General features: G+C 39.9%; 1 long non-coding RNA gene across 1 annotated transcript; it reads left to right on the plus strand.

Annotated features, from left to right (window-relative positions):
* The first annotated feature begins 688 nt into the window (after positions 1-688).
* LOC111766141 (uncharacterized) lies at positions 689-3,924 on the plus strand. Its single transcript, XR_002798272.3, has 3 exons — positions 689-775; positions 871-975; positions 3,791-3,924. It is a non-coding gene; the product is annotated as an uncharacterized lncRNA (long non-coding RNA).
* The last annotated feature ends 8,720 nt before the right edge of the window (positions 3,925-12,644 follow it).

Below are 12,644 nucleotides of genomic sequence, written 5' to 3' on the forward strand. Positions count from 1 at the left end.
CGCGGCGCGGCGACGGAGGTGCACGGGGGCCACTGACGTCACGCAGGGCGGGGGGGGGGGGGGGGGGGGGGTGTCCCACTGAAGTCCCGGAGGACGAGGGTCTACGAGCGGCGCTTCGGCGAGCGGTCTAAGGAGACGTGGCGCCCACGGCTCTGTCGTTTATTTTACAGTTTCCGGCTTCTGTTCTCCTTCCCCAAGAGGGTGGACGCCGCCGACTCCGAGAAAAACACTCCGGGACCGAGGAGGGTGGGCGGGCGACGGGCGACCCCGAAGCACAGCGGAAGCGCCCGGCGCCTGAAGCGGCTCCCCAGCGGGGCGGGCGGGGCCTGCCCGGGGGCATGGAGACCACCGCGGCGCGAGGAAGGCGGCCCTGGCTCCGAAGGGCGCTCTGGGCTGCGCTCGGCCAAGAGTGGACACAGCTGTCGGGGGGCGGAGCAGAACTGAGATTTTCTTTAGGATTATATATATGAAGATTTATTCTCCCGGCCCAATTGTTCAATGAAAAAAAAAATTACTGGGAATATAGAGCACTAAAGCCAACCCTTGGATTGGGAGCAAAGTGCTTGGGTGATTGTGTGATGAGAGCATCACTGAAACGGGCCTTTCAGTCACCTGTTCGAGATTAACTGAGCATATTCCTATTTCTGGAATTCTTCCCCAGAGGAGTTGCAGCTTATTTTCGTTTAATGTGTATTCTTAATGAAACCTAATAAGCCCAAAATATTCCATCTGGAGTCGTCTTAGTATTTGAAATAACTTTTCTTTTGAATATGAGGTGTGGATCAGACACTACACTGTTCTAATCATTCTACATTTATTATTTCATTCAATCATTACAAAAATTCTATGAGATCTGTATTATTATCCTAGGAGGAAATGTGCACAGAGAAGTTGAAACGGGTGAAGATGAAATAAGAACAATCTGATACCAGAGCCTAGGCTTTCAACAATACACTTATGTTTACCTCAATAGTGGTAAGTATATTGTGGAAAAGTACTTACTCCCCATAGCATATTTTTTGGCCAGGAATTCACTTTAGGTAACAGATGCAGAAACTACCTGATTTCTTTGGTTCTGAGGAGCATTTGGCTTTGGGGATAGGAGTGAAGAGTAAGGGAAGACTACTGTGACTAGAGTCAAACAAGTTAGAAATTGTGACCTGCAACCCTTGGCCCAAGTGTATTTCATTGCTGGGTTTCCTTGTGACCAGTAGGTCTGAAACTCTTTTCTGAAATTAGGCCCTAGAAAATGACATGCCACTTGGGTCCCAAGGAATGTAAGGTAACTAGAGTTGCCAGATTTAACAAAAAAATACAGGAGGCCCAGTTACCTTTGAATTTTAGATAAACAGTGTTTTTTGTTGTTGTTTTACTTTTTCGCATGGGACATAAGTACGAAAAAGTATTCATTGTTTATCTGAAATTCATATGTGAACTGGTTGTCCTGTATTGTGTGTGTGTGTGGAAATCCTGTAAGTAAGGAACTTTTATTATAGAAGGGGAAGGGAAAAAAATGTGTTGAAGCAGTTTTTTTATAAACAGGATTTGTGGTGAGATGAGGCAGATAATTCCAAGTTAGAAGGCTACATAAAGTTTCTTGGGTGCCTCTATTTGAGAGTATGAAGAGAAACTATATGGGAGGATTAGATTAAGTATGTGTTTATATTAAAGTGATGAGATCTAACTATGGAGGAGAGAGGTTGATTACTTTGTAGGTGGGGTCAAATATTAGGAATTAGGATATGGTGGTTTAGGAAAGAGGAAATACAAGTTTGGAGCTGATGGCAGGTAGAAGGATAGAGATTGGACATCGGTGAAAGGAAGCAGGATCAGCCGCCAGCAGAGGTTTGGAATGTGGGTCATATCAAGGTAGAAGGGTGGATTTGGGTGGGAAGTGACTTGCTATAGGTGGATGATAAATTCTCATTGGCTGAACAACATGATTAGGAGATTGAGTCAGCAGTGAAAAGGGTAGAATTTTAAAGTGTGGAGAGTTTGAAAAAGAATGAACAGGGAAGCAGATGTAGCTCAAGTGGTGGAGCTTCCACCTACCATATGTGAGACCTGGGTTCAATCCCTGGGGCCTCCTGGTGAAAAAGAAGAGAAAGCGTGCCTGCGCGGCAAGCTGGTGCCTACGCAAGTCCCTGTGTGGTGAGCCAGTGCCCCGCGTGGTGAGCCAGTGCCCCGCGTGAGTGAGTCACACAACAAGATGATGACCTATCAAAAGGGAGACAAGGGGAGAGTCAAGGTGAAGCACAGCAGAAACCAGGAACTGGGGTGGTGCAATTGACAGGGAGCCTCTCTCCCCATCAGAGGTCTTCAGGATTGAATCCCAGTGAATCCTAGAGAAGAAAAAATGAGAAGACAAGACAACACAGCAAAAACAGCAGGGTGGGAGGAGGGGAAGGAGGGAAAATAAATAAATCTTAAAAAAAAAAAAAAAGAATGAACAGCTAAAGCTAAAGAGACAGTGTTAATTAACTTCAAAACATGATTCTAGGCAGGATCTATCAAGGAAAGAGAGAAGACTGTAAAAGACATTATTGGGACATATGAAAAATTGGAACACAGACTGTAAGCCTTAAAATCAATGTTAAATTAGTTGAAGTTGATAACTGCAAGTAAGGTGGTTGCATAAGTGAATATCCTTGTTCATAGAAAATATACATGGCAGCATTAAACGTTCAAGGAGCATGATCTATACAGTCTACACTCAAGTGTTCAGAAAATTGATTGGTGAATGGATAGATGTATAGATGGATCAATAGAAGGATACAGCAAATGTAGCAAAATTTTAAAATTCATAGAGCCGGGTATCCAGGGGATAAAGGTATATTGGAGTTCTCTGCAGGGGTTTGTATTACTTTTATAACTGTCCTGTACGTTTGAATGTATTTCAAAATAAAAAGCTAAAAAAAATTGAATTCCTCACTTATATAAAGGTATATATGTATTTATATTCACACATATATATGTACATCTTCAATAAAAAGTTTATATATGCACACAGCTACTAAGGAAGAAAGTGCTCAAAAGACAAGGTCATGACAAAAGAAACAAAACTACAGGAACCAGTTTGAAGGGAATCCATTAACCAAATGTAAGAATATTTGCGCATTAAAAATAAACAGAGTAATTTGTTAAAATGCATCAAATAACAAATGAGTTAATAAAAGAGGGAAGAAAAGAAGAGAGCTCTTTCACATAGAAGAATGTCAGGTAGAAAAGTAGAAGAAATGATAGGATTGAGAAATCTTTTGGAAACCCCAATATCATTTCAGATGCAAATCATTAATGAATATTTAAATAATTGGGAGAAATGGTAAAATGAGACTCATGGTGCCAAAATGTCACCCAACACGGAATGGGGAATAGGAGGTTAATGTTTAATTGATAACAGAGTTTCTGGGGTGATGAGAAAGTTTTGGTAATGGATGGTGGTGCTGGTAGCACAACAGTGTGAATGTAACTAACACCACTGAACTGTATACTTGGAAGTGGTTAAAGGAAATTTTAGGTTGTGTGTATGTTGCCAGAATAAATTGTTTTTAAAAACAGCATTGTACAACACAAAGAGTGAACCCTAATGTAAACTATGGACTATAATTAGTAAAATTACAATAATATTGTTTCATCAATTGTAACAGTTACCACACTAACACAAAATGTTAATAATAGTGAAAAGTGTGTGTGCGTGAGTGTCATATGGGAACCAGATATGATGTACTAAGCATCAGTTCTTAAAGGTTCACTACAAAAATGTTTAACCTCAATCTGATCGAGCCTTTAGTTCTAACTTTAGGTGGTAGGGGACAGAGGACAAGTTGAACTACATCATGAGAAAACAGTTGGACAAATTCAGAATGTGGGACATTCTACTATATAACTGGCCTGGATGCTTCAGAAAGTCCACGAAAATACATGGTAAGTGAGAACTGTCCTGGAAAGTTACATAATCCAAATAGATGCAGAACAGTGACTGGATCCTGATTTTAAAGTGTATAAAATCACTATACACCTTTGGGGGACTACTGGAGAATTGTGAAAATGGATTTGATTTTAGATATTATGAAATTGTCATTTTCTTAAAAGCAATAATGGTATTATGGCTATATATAAGAATTTCTCATTCTTAAGCCTACAGGCAGAAATATTTAGGAGTGAAGTATTGCAATGACTGCAAGTTAATTTTGAGAGAGGAAAATAAAATTTAGCAATATGTTAAATATTGTTGAAGTTAAATGAAGGTATGTGGATGTTCACTCTTTCAAGTTTTTTGTATACTTAGCACTTTTTAAGATAAAAGGTGAGAAGTATATGCATACAAATGTACAAACTTTGCAAAAAAATAGAGAAAAGGAAATATATTAAACAAAGTAAAATATTTTGTTCATGGGGGAACAATAGTAAGAGTGGAGAATGGATAATAAATTGGAAGTTCCCTGTAGGGAATAATGGTGATAATGTGCCAAGAACTGAGAAATATAATTAATGAAGCCCCCTTTGCCTAAAGCTTCAAAAGAGAGACTTTCCTTAGGCTAGGGAATGAGAGGGAAGGCTCAGGGGCCATCCTAAGGAAGGAGCATCGGCAGGGAGGGTAAGAAGGACCTGCAGGCAGGTGGCCTCTGACTACAGCAGATATGCCTTGGGCGCAGAGCTGCGGCGCCTCTGTGGTGAAGGAAGCTAGCAGGAGGCTCAGACCTGTAGACAAGCAGGCTCCATCCCTTCCCCATGCCTTTAGCCTGTATCTGAAAGGAGAACCTTAGCAGGAACACGGTGGGAGAGGTAGCCCAAAGGATGAAATAATTTTAACATAGCCTGACAGAACAGAGGCTAAGCATCTACAGAAAGCACATTGCAGGAAATAAGGAAAGTGATACTTGGTGCACAATTGTATTTGTGCCTTTAAATTCATATCTGTTTATACTTTCTCACAGATGGCTTAATTTTTAACCCTGGATTTTATTTCCTAGATTGCAGCTTGTGACTCCTTTCAAAACCTTCTCCAATCTGTACCTTCTGTAATGAAACATGGCAAGTTCATTAATGCCTTGCAAATGTGATTTTTTAAAGGAATTTGAGGAGAAAAGTAGACTCCATATTGGGGAAGCTCAGTTCCAGGTTTACACCTATCACTTTAAGTATGTCACTGAGCCAATCTGTATGTAATCAACTCAATCTGACTTACTTCACATGAAAACATTTTGAAGTAACTTGAATTTTTAGTACCTCTCTTAAAATATGAACTATTCAAGGATAGACATTTGTGATCTCATTTATGAAAACAGTATAAGGTAATGTAAGGTGGTATCTTTTCTTATCTAACCCAAGGCTGTGCAGAGGACCCTGCGAACAGTGCAAATTGTGGTTCTGACGACATTGAATTATACTTAAATGGACTAGTAAACGGGTAGTTCAGTTGACTGTGACACTGTGGGATTCTAACTGATGAATAGGAGGAGAATATAAATAAAATCTCTCATCTCATTAATGTCCGAGGCTTTACAGAACTGAGACTGAGAATTTGGTGAGACATAGTCAAATAGAAGATATAGTGCTGAGTTCATTCAGAAAAGGGCGAGGAAGTTCCCATAGGCTAGAGGAGGAGCACAGCTGCTCTCTCTGCTTAAAAAATGACTTCGTCTCTAGATATTATCCCCATGCCCCATTTCATTGCATTCCTCAGTATCGAAGACTAGAGAGGTCATTCTGAAAATTAGGCACTGATAGGATGAAAAGGAGGGTCATCTTGTGTGTGTGTGTGTGTGTGTGTGTGTATGAGCAGTAAAAGGTAGGTGCCTTCCTCTTTGTGAATTTTCTTTATTCTTTAATTAAAAAGAGTTAAACGGAGATCTGGGCAACATGCAAACTCCTCAGGATATGGCTGGGCAAGGCCTTCAAATCCTGAGTTTCTAAAGCCATCATGGTTTAAGTATAGCTAAAAGTAGAAAGGGTACCCTCTTCCTGATACAACTGAAATTGTGACATCTCAGTGTAAGATTCTGCAAGAAGTTTGAGGATACAGAAGGTGTAAGTATCTCTGGGCATCTCACTCTGGCAGAATGAGCTGTATGGCACAACAGCTGCTGTGGCAAGTACATTTTTATTTTATTTTATTTTATTTTTATTTTTATTTTTATTTTATTTCTCTGAGGTCTGGACATTTATATTTTATTTATATTTTATTTCTCTGAGGTCTGGACATGAGTTTTTGCCGGAACAAGAACTTAAAAGCTCTCTCTGCCACAGGGAGCATTTCTTGGGAGCTTTCAGTGCCTGATACTTGGAGATCATGTGTAAGAGAAGTACGTAAAGAGCCTGAAAGTTGACAGAGTGCCAGCTCCAGCCGTCAGTAATCCCCCACACTTACTTAGGATCTGTCCACCAGTTTAAGAAATAACTCCATAAAAATGACAAGTATGCACGTTTGCATTTGATGTGTTTGTGCAGTAATCTGGCCTCCTTGTTCTTTTTGCAGGAAGAGAAGGTGCAAAAGCCATCTGGCATTCCCAGGCTTTGATGAGCAGACACTCCACTGTTCATTCAGCTCTCTTTGGCATTTTCATATTGATTCCCCCATCAATTAACATTTATTTAAGTTGGGTTTCTCATTTTTGTATTCTTTTGTCCTTTTTTAAAAATATTTATTTATTTATGTATTTCTCCCCCTTCCCTCCATTGTCTGCTCTCTCATGTCCATTCACTGTGTGTTCTTCTGTGTCTGCTTATATTCTCATTATGCAGCTCCAGGAACTGATCCTGGAACCTTCTGGAGTAGGAGAGAGGTGACCATTCTCTTGCACCACTTCAGTTCCCTGGTCTGCTGTATCACTATCTCTCTTCTCTGTCTCTCTCCTCATTATCTCTCTTCTCTCTCTCTTTGTTGCATCATCTTGCTGCGTCAGCTCTCCAGGTGTACTAACACTTCTGCTCAGGGCAGCACTCCGTGTGGGCCAGCTCGCCTTCACCAGGAGGCCCTGGGTATTGAACCCTGGACTTCCTGTATGGTAGGTGGGAGCCCAATTGTTTGAGCCACATCTACTTCCCTCTTTTGTCTTTCTAATTCAGATGATCTTATCTTACCCATTAAGTTGTGTATTTCCTATGTCTTTTGTTTTAAATTTCCTTTGTTTTTTTTTTCTTGCACTCCACTTTCATCCTCACTGTTCAACACTTATTACTGTTTAATATTTATAAAAAATGGCTGACACATATATTATAGGTGGACAAACAATAACAAATAGTTGCCTTTTAGTGAAAGCTTAAACTCCTTGTGCCAACTAGTGAGCTTAACACAGTTTAACATTGTCTCACTTACTTTGTGCCAGACAATGCTTCTAAGTGCCTTACCGAATTAATTTTTGAAACTACTCTATGATGTAGATACTATTAATACTCCATTTGGGAGATAGGGAAAGTGAACCTAAAAGGTCTGGCAACTTGCTTATCATCACACAGTAATAAATATTAATAACACAGGGCTGACCCTAAGCAATCTGCCTTCACGTTCTGTATTTTTCATCTCTACACCACCAGATTAGTTCATTTGTTCCTCAAAATATTTCTTTTTGCAAAAACTGATCTTGCCTAAGTTTCCAAACCCAGAGAGTGCTGTGGCTATTGTTACACGGTATCTGCCTGACCTATACTTGTATCCTTTGCATCTGTGTGATTAGAAACCTCCACCCCTTAAACACTATTCTGTTGCATCTTCCTCAAACCTTAGCCTTCCTGCTTAAAACAGTTGCATGTCTCATACCATCCAAAATCCTGACAGCAGCCTATCCATCAATGAAAGGAGCTAAGGTGACAAGTTGAGCTATAGAGCGAGCCAAGGGCTGGTGAAGAGGGATTAGCAGAATGTATTTTGATAAGGGAACAGCACTGCAGTGTTGAAGGTATTTTAGTCTAATCCATGTAGGTGACTATATAATAAGTATATTCTCAGGAATATATCTGTTATTTTAATCGTCATTTTTAAGACCTTCCATTTGCTCTACATATACTTTGTACCTGGAAATGTTGAAGTAGACTATACACAAATCTTTGTGGCAAAGAGAAGCTGAGGACCAAGTGTATGAGTAAATTGCCCAAAAACCGCAGGGCTGGTTGAAGTCAGACCAGGTATGTAGCCCCAGGCTCACCTAAAACCAAAGTCCATACCTAAACTCTGCTGGCAGTCTTGCTTGAAAAGAAAGCTCCTTCCCTAGATGGCGCGATGAAAACCCAGAATTCCTGAAGCTTATTTATTTTCGGCCCCTTCAGTCTTCCTCATTGTAAGTGCTCCTTTCCCCGCCCCTGAGCACCAATCTGTGTCCATGACCTCTATGGTTTTAGGTGTTGTGCTCAGTCTCACATCTGAAACAGTCTTCTTAGCTCACCATCTAGGGTTTCTTGGATGTCCTTTGTTAAATTTAAGACGGTTCCATCTCTTCCCAGTTTGTTGATGAGTTTTCATCATGAATGGGTTTTGAATTTTTTGCATTTATTTAGATATGCTTTTCTCTAATTTGTTAATGTAGTAGATTACATTGACTAATTATGAAACGTTAACTCAACTTTGCATACATGGGATAAACCCACATCATGTTGTTTCCTTTTTTACCTGGATTTGATTTTACTTTTTTTTTAAGGATATTTACACGTTTGTTTATGTGGCACATCAGTCTGAAGTTTCCTTTTCTTGTTAAATTCTCTGTCAGTTTTGAGTATCCAGGTTATGCTGGCTTCATAAAGTGATTTGGGAACTGTCTTCTCTTCTTCTATTCTCTAAATATTTTATATAACGATGATATTATTTTTCCTTAAATGTTTGGTAGAATTCACCAGTGAGGTCATCTGAGCCCAGAGTTTTCTTTGTGAGAAGGTTTTTTAGTTTGGATTTCAATTTCTTTACATGGAATAGGACTTTTCAGATTATCTATTTCTTGTGTAGATTTTATTTTTATTAGAGAAGTTGTGGATTTACAGAAAAATCATGCATGAAATGCAGAATTGCCATATACCACCCTATTTTAACATCTTGCGTTAGTGTGGAGCATTGTGGCAACTCATGAAAGAGCATTTCTATAGTTGTAGTATTTACTGTAGTCCATGGTTTACCTGGGGATCCCTCTGTGTTGTATGGTCCTATGGAATTTCTATTCTAGTAACATATATACAACACAAAATTTCCCCTTTTAGCCACATTGAAATATATATTTCAGTACTGTTAATTATGTTCACAATGTTGTGCTACTGTCACCACCATCAATTACCAAAACTTTTCTACCATCCCAATAAGAAATTCCTATTCCCTACCCACTACCCAAGCCCTTGGTAATTTATATTGTAGATTCTGACTCTACAAATTTGTTTATTCTAATTAATTCATGTCAATGAGATCACACAAAGTTTGTCCTTTTGTGTCTGGCTTATTTCACTCAACATGATGTCTTCAAGGTTCACCTATATTGTCACAAGTATCAGAACTTCGTTTTTTTACAGCTGTATTATCTATTGTATGAATATACTGCCTTTTGTTTATCCATTCTTTAGATAATGCATACTTAGGTTGATTCCATATTTTGGAAATTGTGAATAATTCTTCTATGATCATCAGTGTGCAAATAAACACCTGTTTGAGTTCCTGCTTTCAGTTCTTTTGGGTATATACCTATAAGTGGGATTGCTGGGTCATTTGTTAATTCTTATACCTAACTTTCTGAGGAACTGCCAAACTGTCTTCCACAGCAGCTGCACCATTTTATATTCCCACCAGCAAGGAAAGAGTAACCTGTTTCTCCACATCCATTCCAACACTTGTAATTGCTTAATAGTAGCCATTCTAGGGAGTATGAACTAGTATCTCATTGTGGTTTTGATTTGTATTTCCCTACTGACTAATGATGTTGAACATCTTTTCATGTACCTTGTGGCCATTTGTATATCTTCTTTGAAGAAATGTCTATTCAAGTCCTTTGCCATTTTATTTAGGTTGCTTGTCTTTTTTTGCTGAGTTGAAGGATTTCTTTATATATTCTGGATATTAAGCCCTCATCAGTTATGTGGTTCCCAAATATTTTCTTCCATTGTGTAGATTTTCATTTTACTTGCATGACAAAGTCCTTGGATGCTCAAACTTTTTTCATTTTGATGAGGTTCCCTTTTTCTTTTGTTGTTCATAAGTTGGGTATAAAGTCTAAGAAACCAAGCCTAACACAGGGTTCTGAAGATGTTTCCCTATGATTTCTTCTAGGAATTTTATAGTTTCAGTTCTTGTATCTAGGTCTTTGATCCATTTCGAGTTGCTTTTTGCATATAATATGAATAAAGAATACCTTTATTCTTTTGTATATAAATATCCAGTTTTCCCAGCACCATTTGAAGAGACTATTCTTTCCAAATTAAGAGAACTTGGCACCCTTGTCAAAAATCATTAGGACATATACACGAGGGCTGATTTCTAACCTCTCAATTCAATTCCATTGGCCTATATGTTTGTCCTTGTGTCAGCACCCAGCTGTTTTGATTATTGTGACTTTGCAATATAAGGTCTAAGATCAGAAAGTGTGAGTCCTCCAACTTCATTCTTGTTTTTCAAGATGTTTTTGGCTATTTGGAGTGCTTTACCCTACCACATAAATTTGATGATGGGTTTTTCTATTTCTGCAAAAAGGGCCACTGGAATTTTAATTGCCATTGCATTGAATCTGTAAATAGCTTTGGGTAGGATTGACATCTTAACAATATTTTGTCTTCCAATCTATGAACATGGAATGTCCTTCCGTTTATTTAGGTCTTCTTTGATTTTTTTAAGCAATGTTTTGTAGTTTTCTTTGCACAGTCCTTTACATTCTTGGTGAGGTTTATTCCTAGATATTTGCTTCCTTAGTTGCTCTTACCATTGGAATTTTTTTTTCTTGAGGTCTTCTTCAGACTGTTCATTACTGGTGCATAGAGGCACTACAGATTTTGTACCCCACCATTTTGCTGAATTTGTTTATTAGCTCTAGGAGCTTTGTTATAGCTTTTTCAGGGTTTGTAAGTGTGCTGTGTCAGCTCCTCTTCCTCCATACCCCCTTTCTAATACACTAGGTCCATTGGATCCCTCACCTTCCCTGGCCTTATTCATTCTGTGCAATTCTTTAATCCTTAGTCCAATGGACATCTGTCTTCTCCTATGGGGGAAGATTCTGAACATACAACCCTTGGGTTAAGTATCTCACAGTATTTAATGTATTCTATGTCTGTCTTCCACCAGGACTGGAATCTCATTTAAGGCAGGGACTTAGACTTCTCCACTGTCTCCAAATAAAGCAGGCATTCTATTCTGTAGTGGATGCTTAAGTATTTATTAGATGATAAAATATCATGAGTTAATTAAAAATAAAGCATAGTCTGTTCAGCTTCACAAAGAATGAGAAACCTGAACTAGAATTTAATAGATTCAACATCTCCCTTTATCTTAGGATGGAGTGTGCTTGTGAAAACAGTGGGAGGGCATTAGAGCAGAGAGGAGGAACACTGCAGGTATTCCATAGTGTGATGGTTGGCTAATGTGTAAATGGTGCCCACTTGTTTGGTCAAGGAAACACTGGGCTAATTGTGATACAAGGGCATTTCATGGATTTTAATCATCTGTGAGTTGATTACATAGATGGCAGATTACATCAACAACTAACTGAGAAAATTATCATCAGCAATGAGTGATGTCTCATCCAATCAGTTGAAGGCCTGAAAAGGAGAAGTGATTTCAGCATTCAGGAAGAGAATTCCCATCTCTACTTCAGACAGCCAGTTTTCCTGGGGAACTCACCGAGGACCTTTGTTGGAGCCCCTGGTTTGCAGCCTGCCCTGTGGAATTTGGACTTGTGCCTCCCCATGATCATGTGAGACAGTTTTCTAAAATTTCCTACTATTTACAGATACCTTCTGTCAGTTCTGTTTCCCTAGAGAACCCTGAGTAATACACATAACTCCCAGATGATTTCCCCAGGTGGAATCAAGCTCAGATTACCATTCAGAGTTCTCAAGGGTATGCAGGGCTGCACCCTGGCATGGGTTTAATAGCCCTTTCTTCTTGTCTGCATGGGATTTGCCCATTTCTCTTCAAAGGCTCAAGAGGTGGCATCACACAGGAAGTGACTGCTGGAGCCTCCCTTGCAGGAGATTAACAACATTACCCCTGGACCTCCAGGTATCTGGAAGGGCACTTGGTGCTCCTCACCCAGGCATTATGCTGCCTGGAACCTGATGGAGGACAAGTCCCTTAAACAGCAGAAGTTTGTAGCGTTGGTAGGGTCTAAGCGGGGGTCAGGGCAGCTGACAGCCTTCTAAGCAGAAGGAACAGCGTTGTCAAGTACTTCAAGGAGTGAGAGATAGTGTTCTAGGTTCAAAGGCCATTGTGGCTGGTGTGAGAAGAGAGGAGTCCAAACTGCAGCCCTAAGCACCACTTTCCTTCCGAATGGTGGAAAAGGCACCCGCATGCTGTGGCAGAGGCTCAGTGGTGGTGATGGGCCCCGCTGCCCCAAGCTGCTGCTTCTCCAGGCTGCGGAGGCGGGGATCCCCCACCCTCACTAGGCAACCAGACATGCTCAGGGCTCGAGACTCCCCAGTACAGAGCTGTCCGTAGACGAGCAAGGCTGTGGATTGTTTCTCTGGAG

This window comes from Dasypus novemcinctus, chromosome 22 (assembly GCF_030445035.2).
Source record: "Dasypus novemcinctus isolate mDasNov1 chromosome 22, mDasNov1.1.hap2, whole genome shotgun sequence".
Taxonomy (NCBI): domain Eukaryota; kingdom Metazoa; phylum Chordata; class Mammalia; order Cingulata; family Dasypodidae; genus Dasypus; species Dasypus novemcinctus.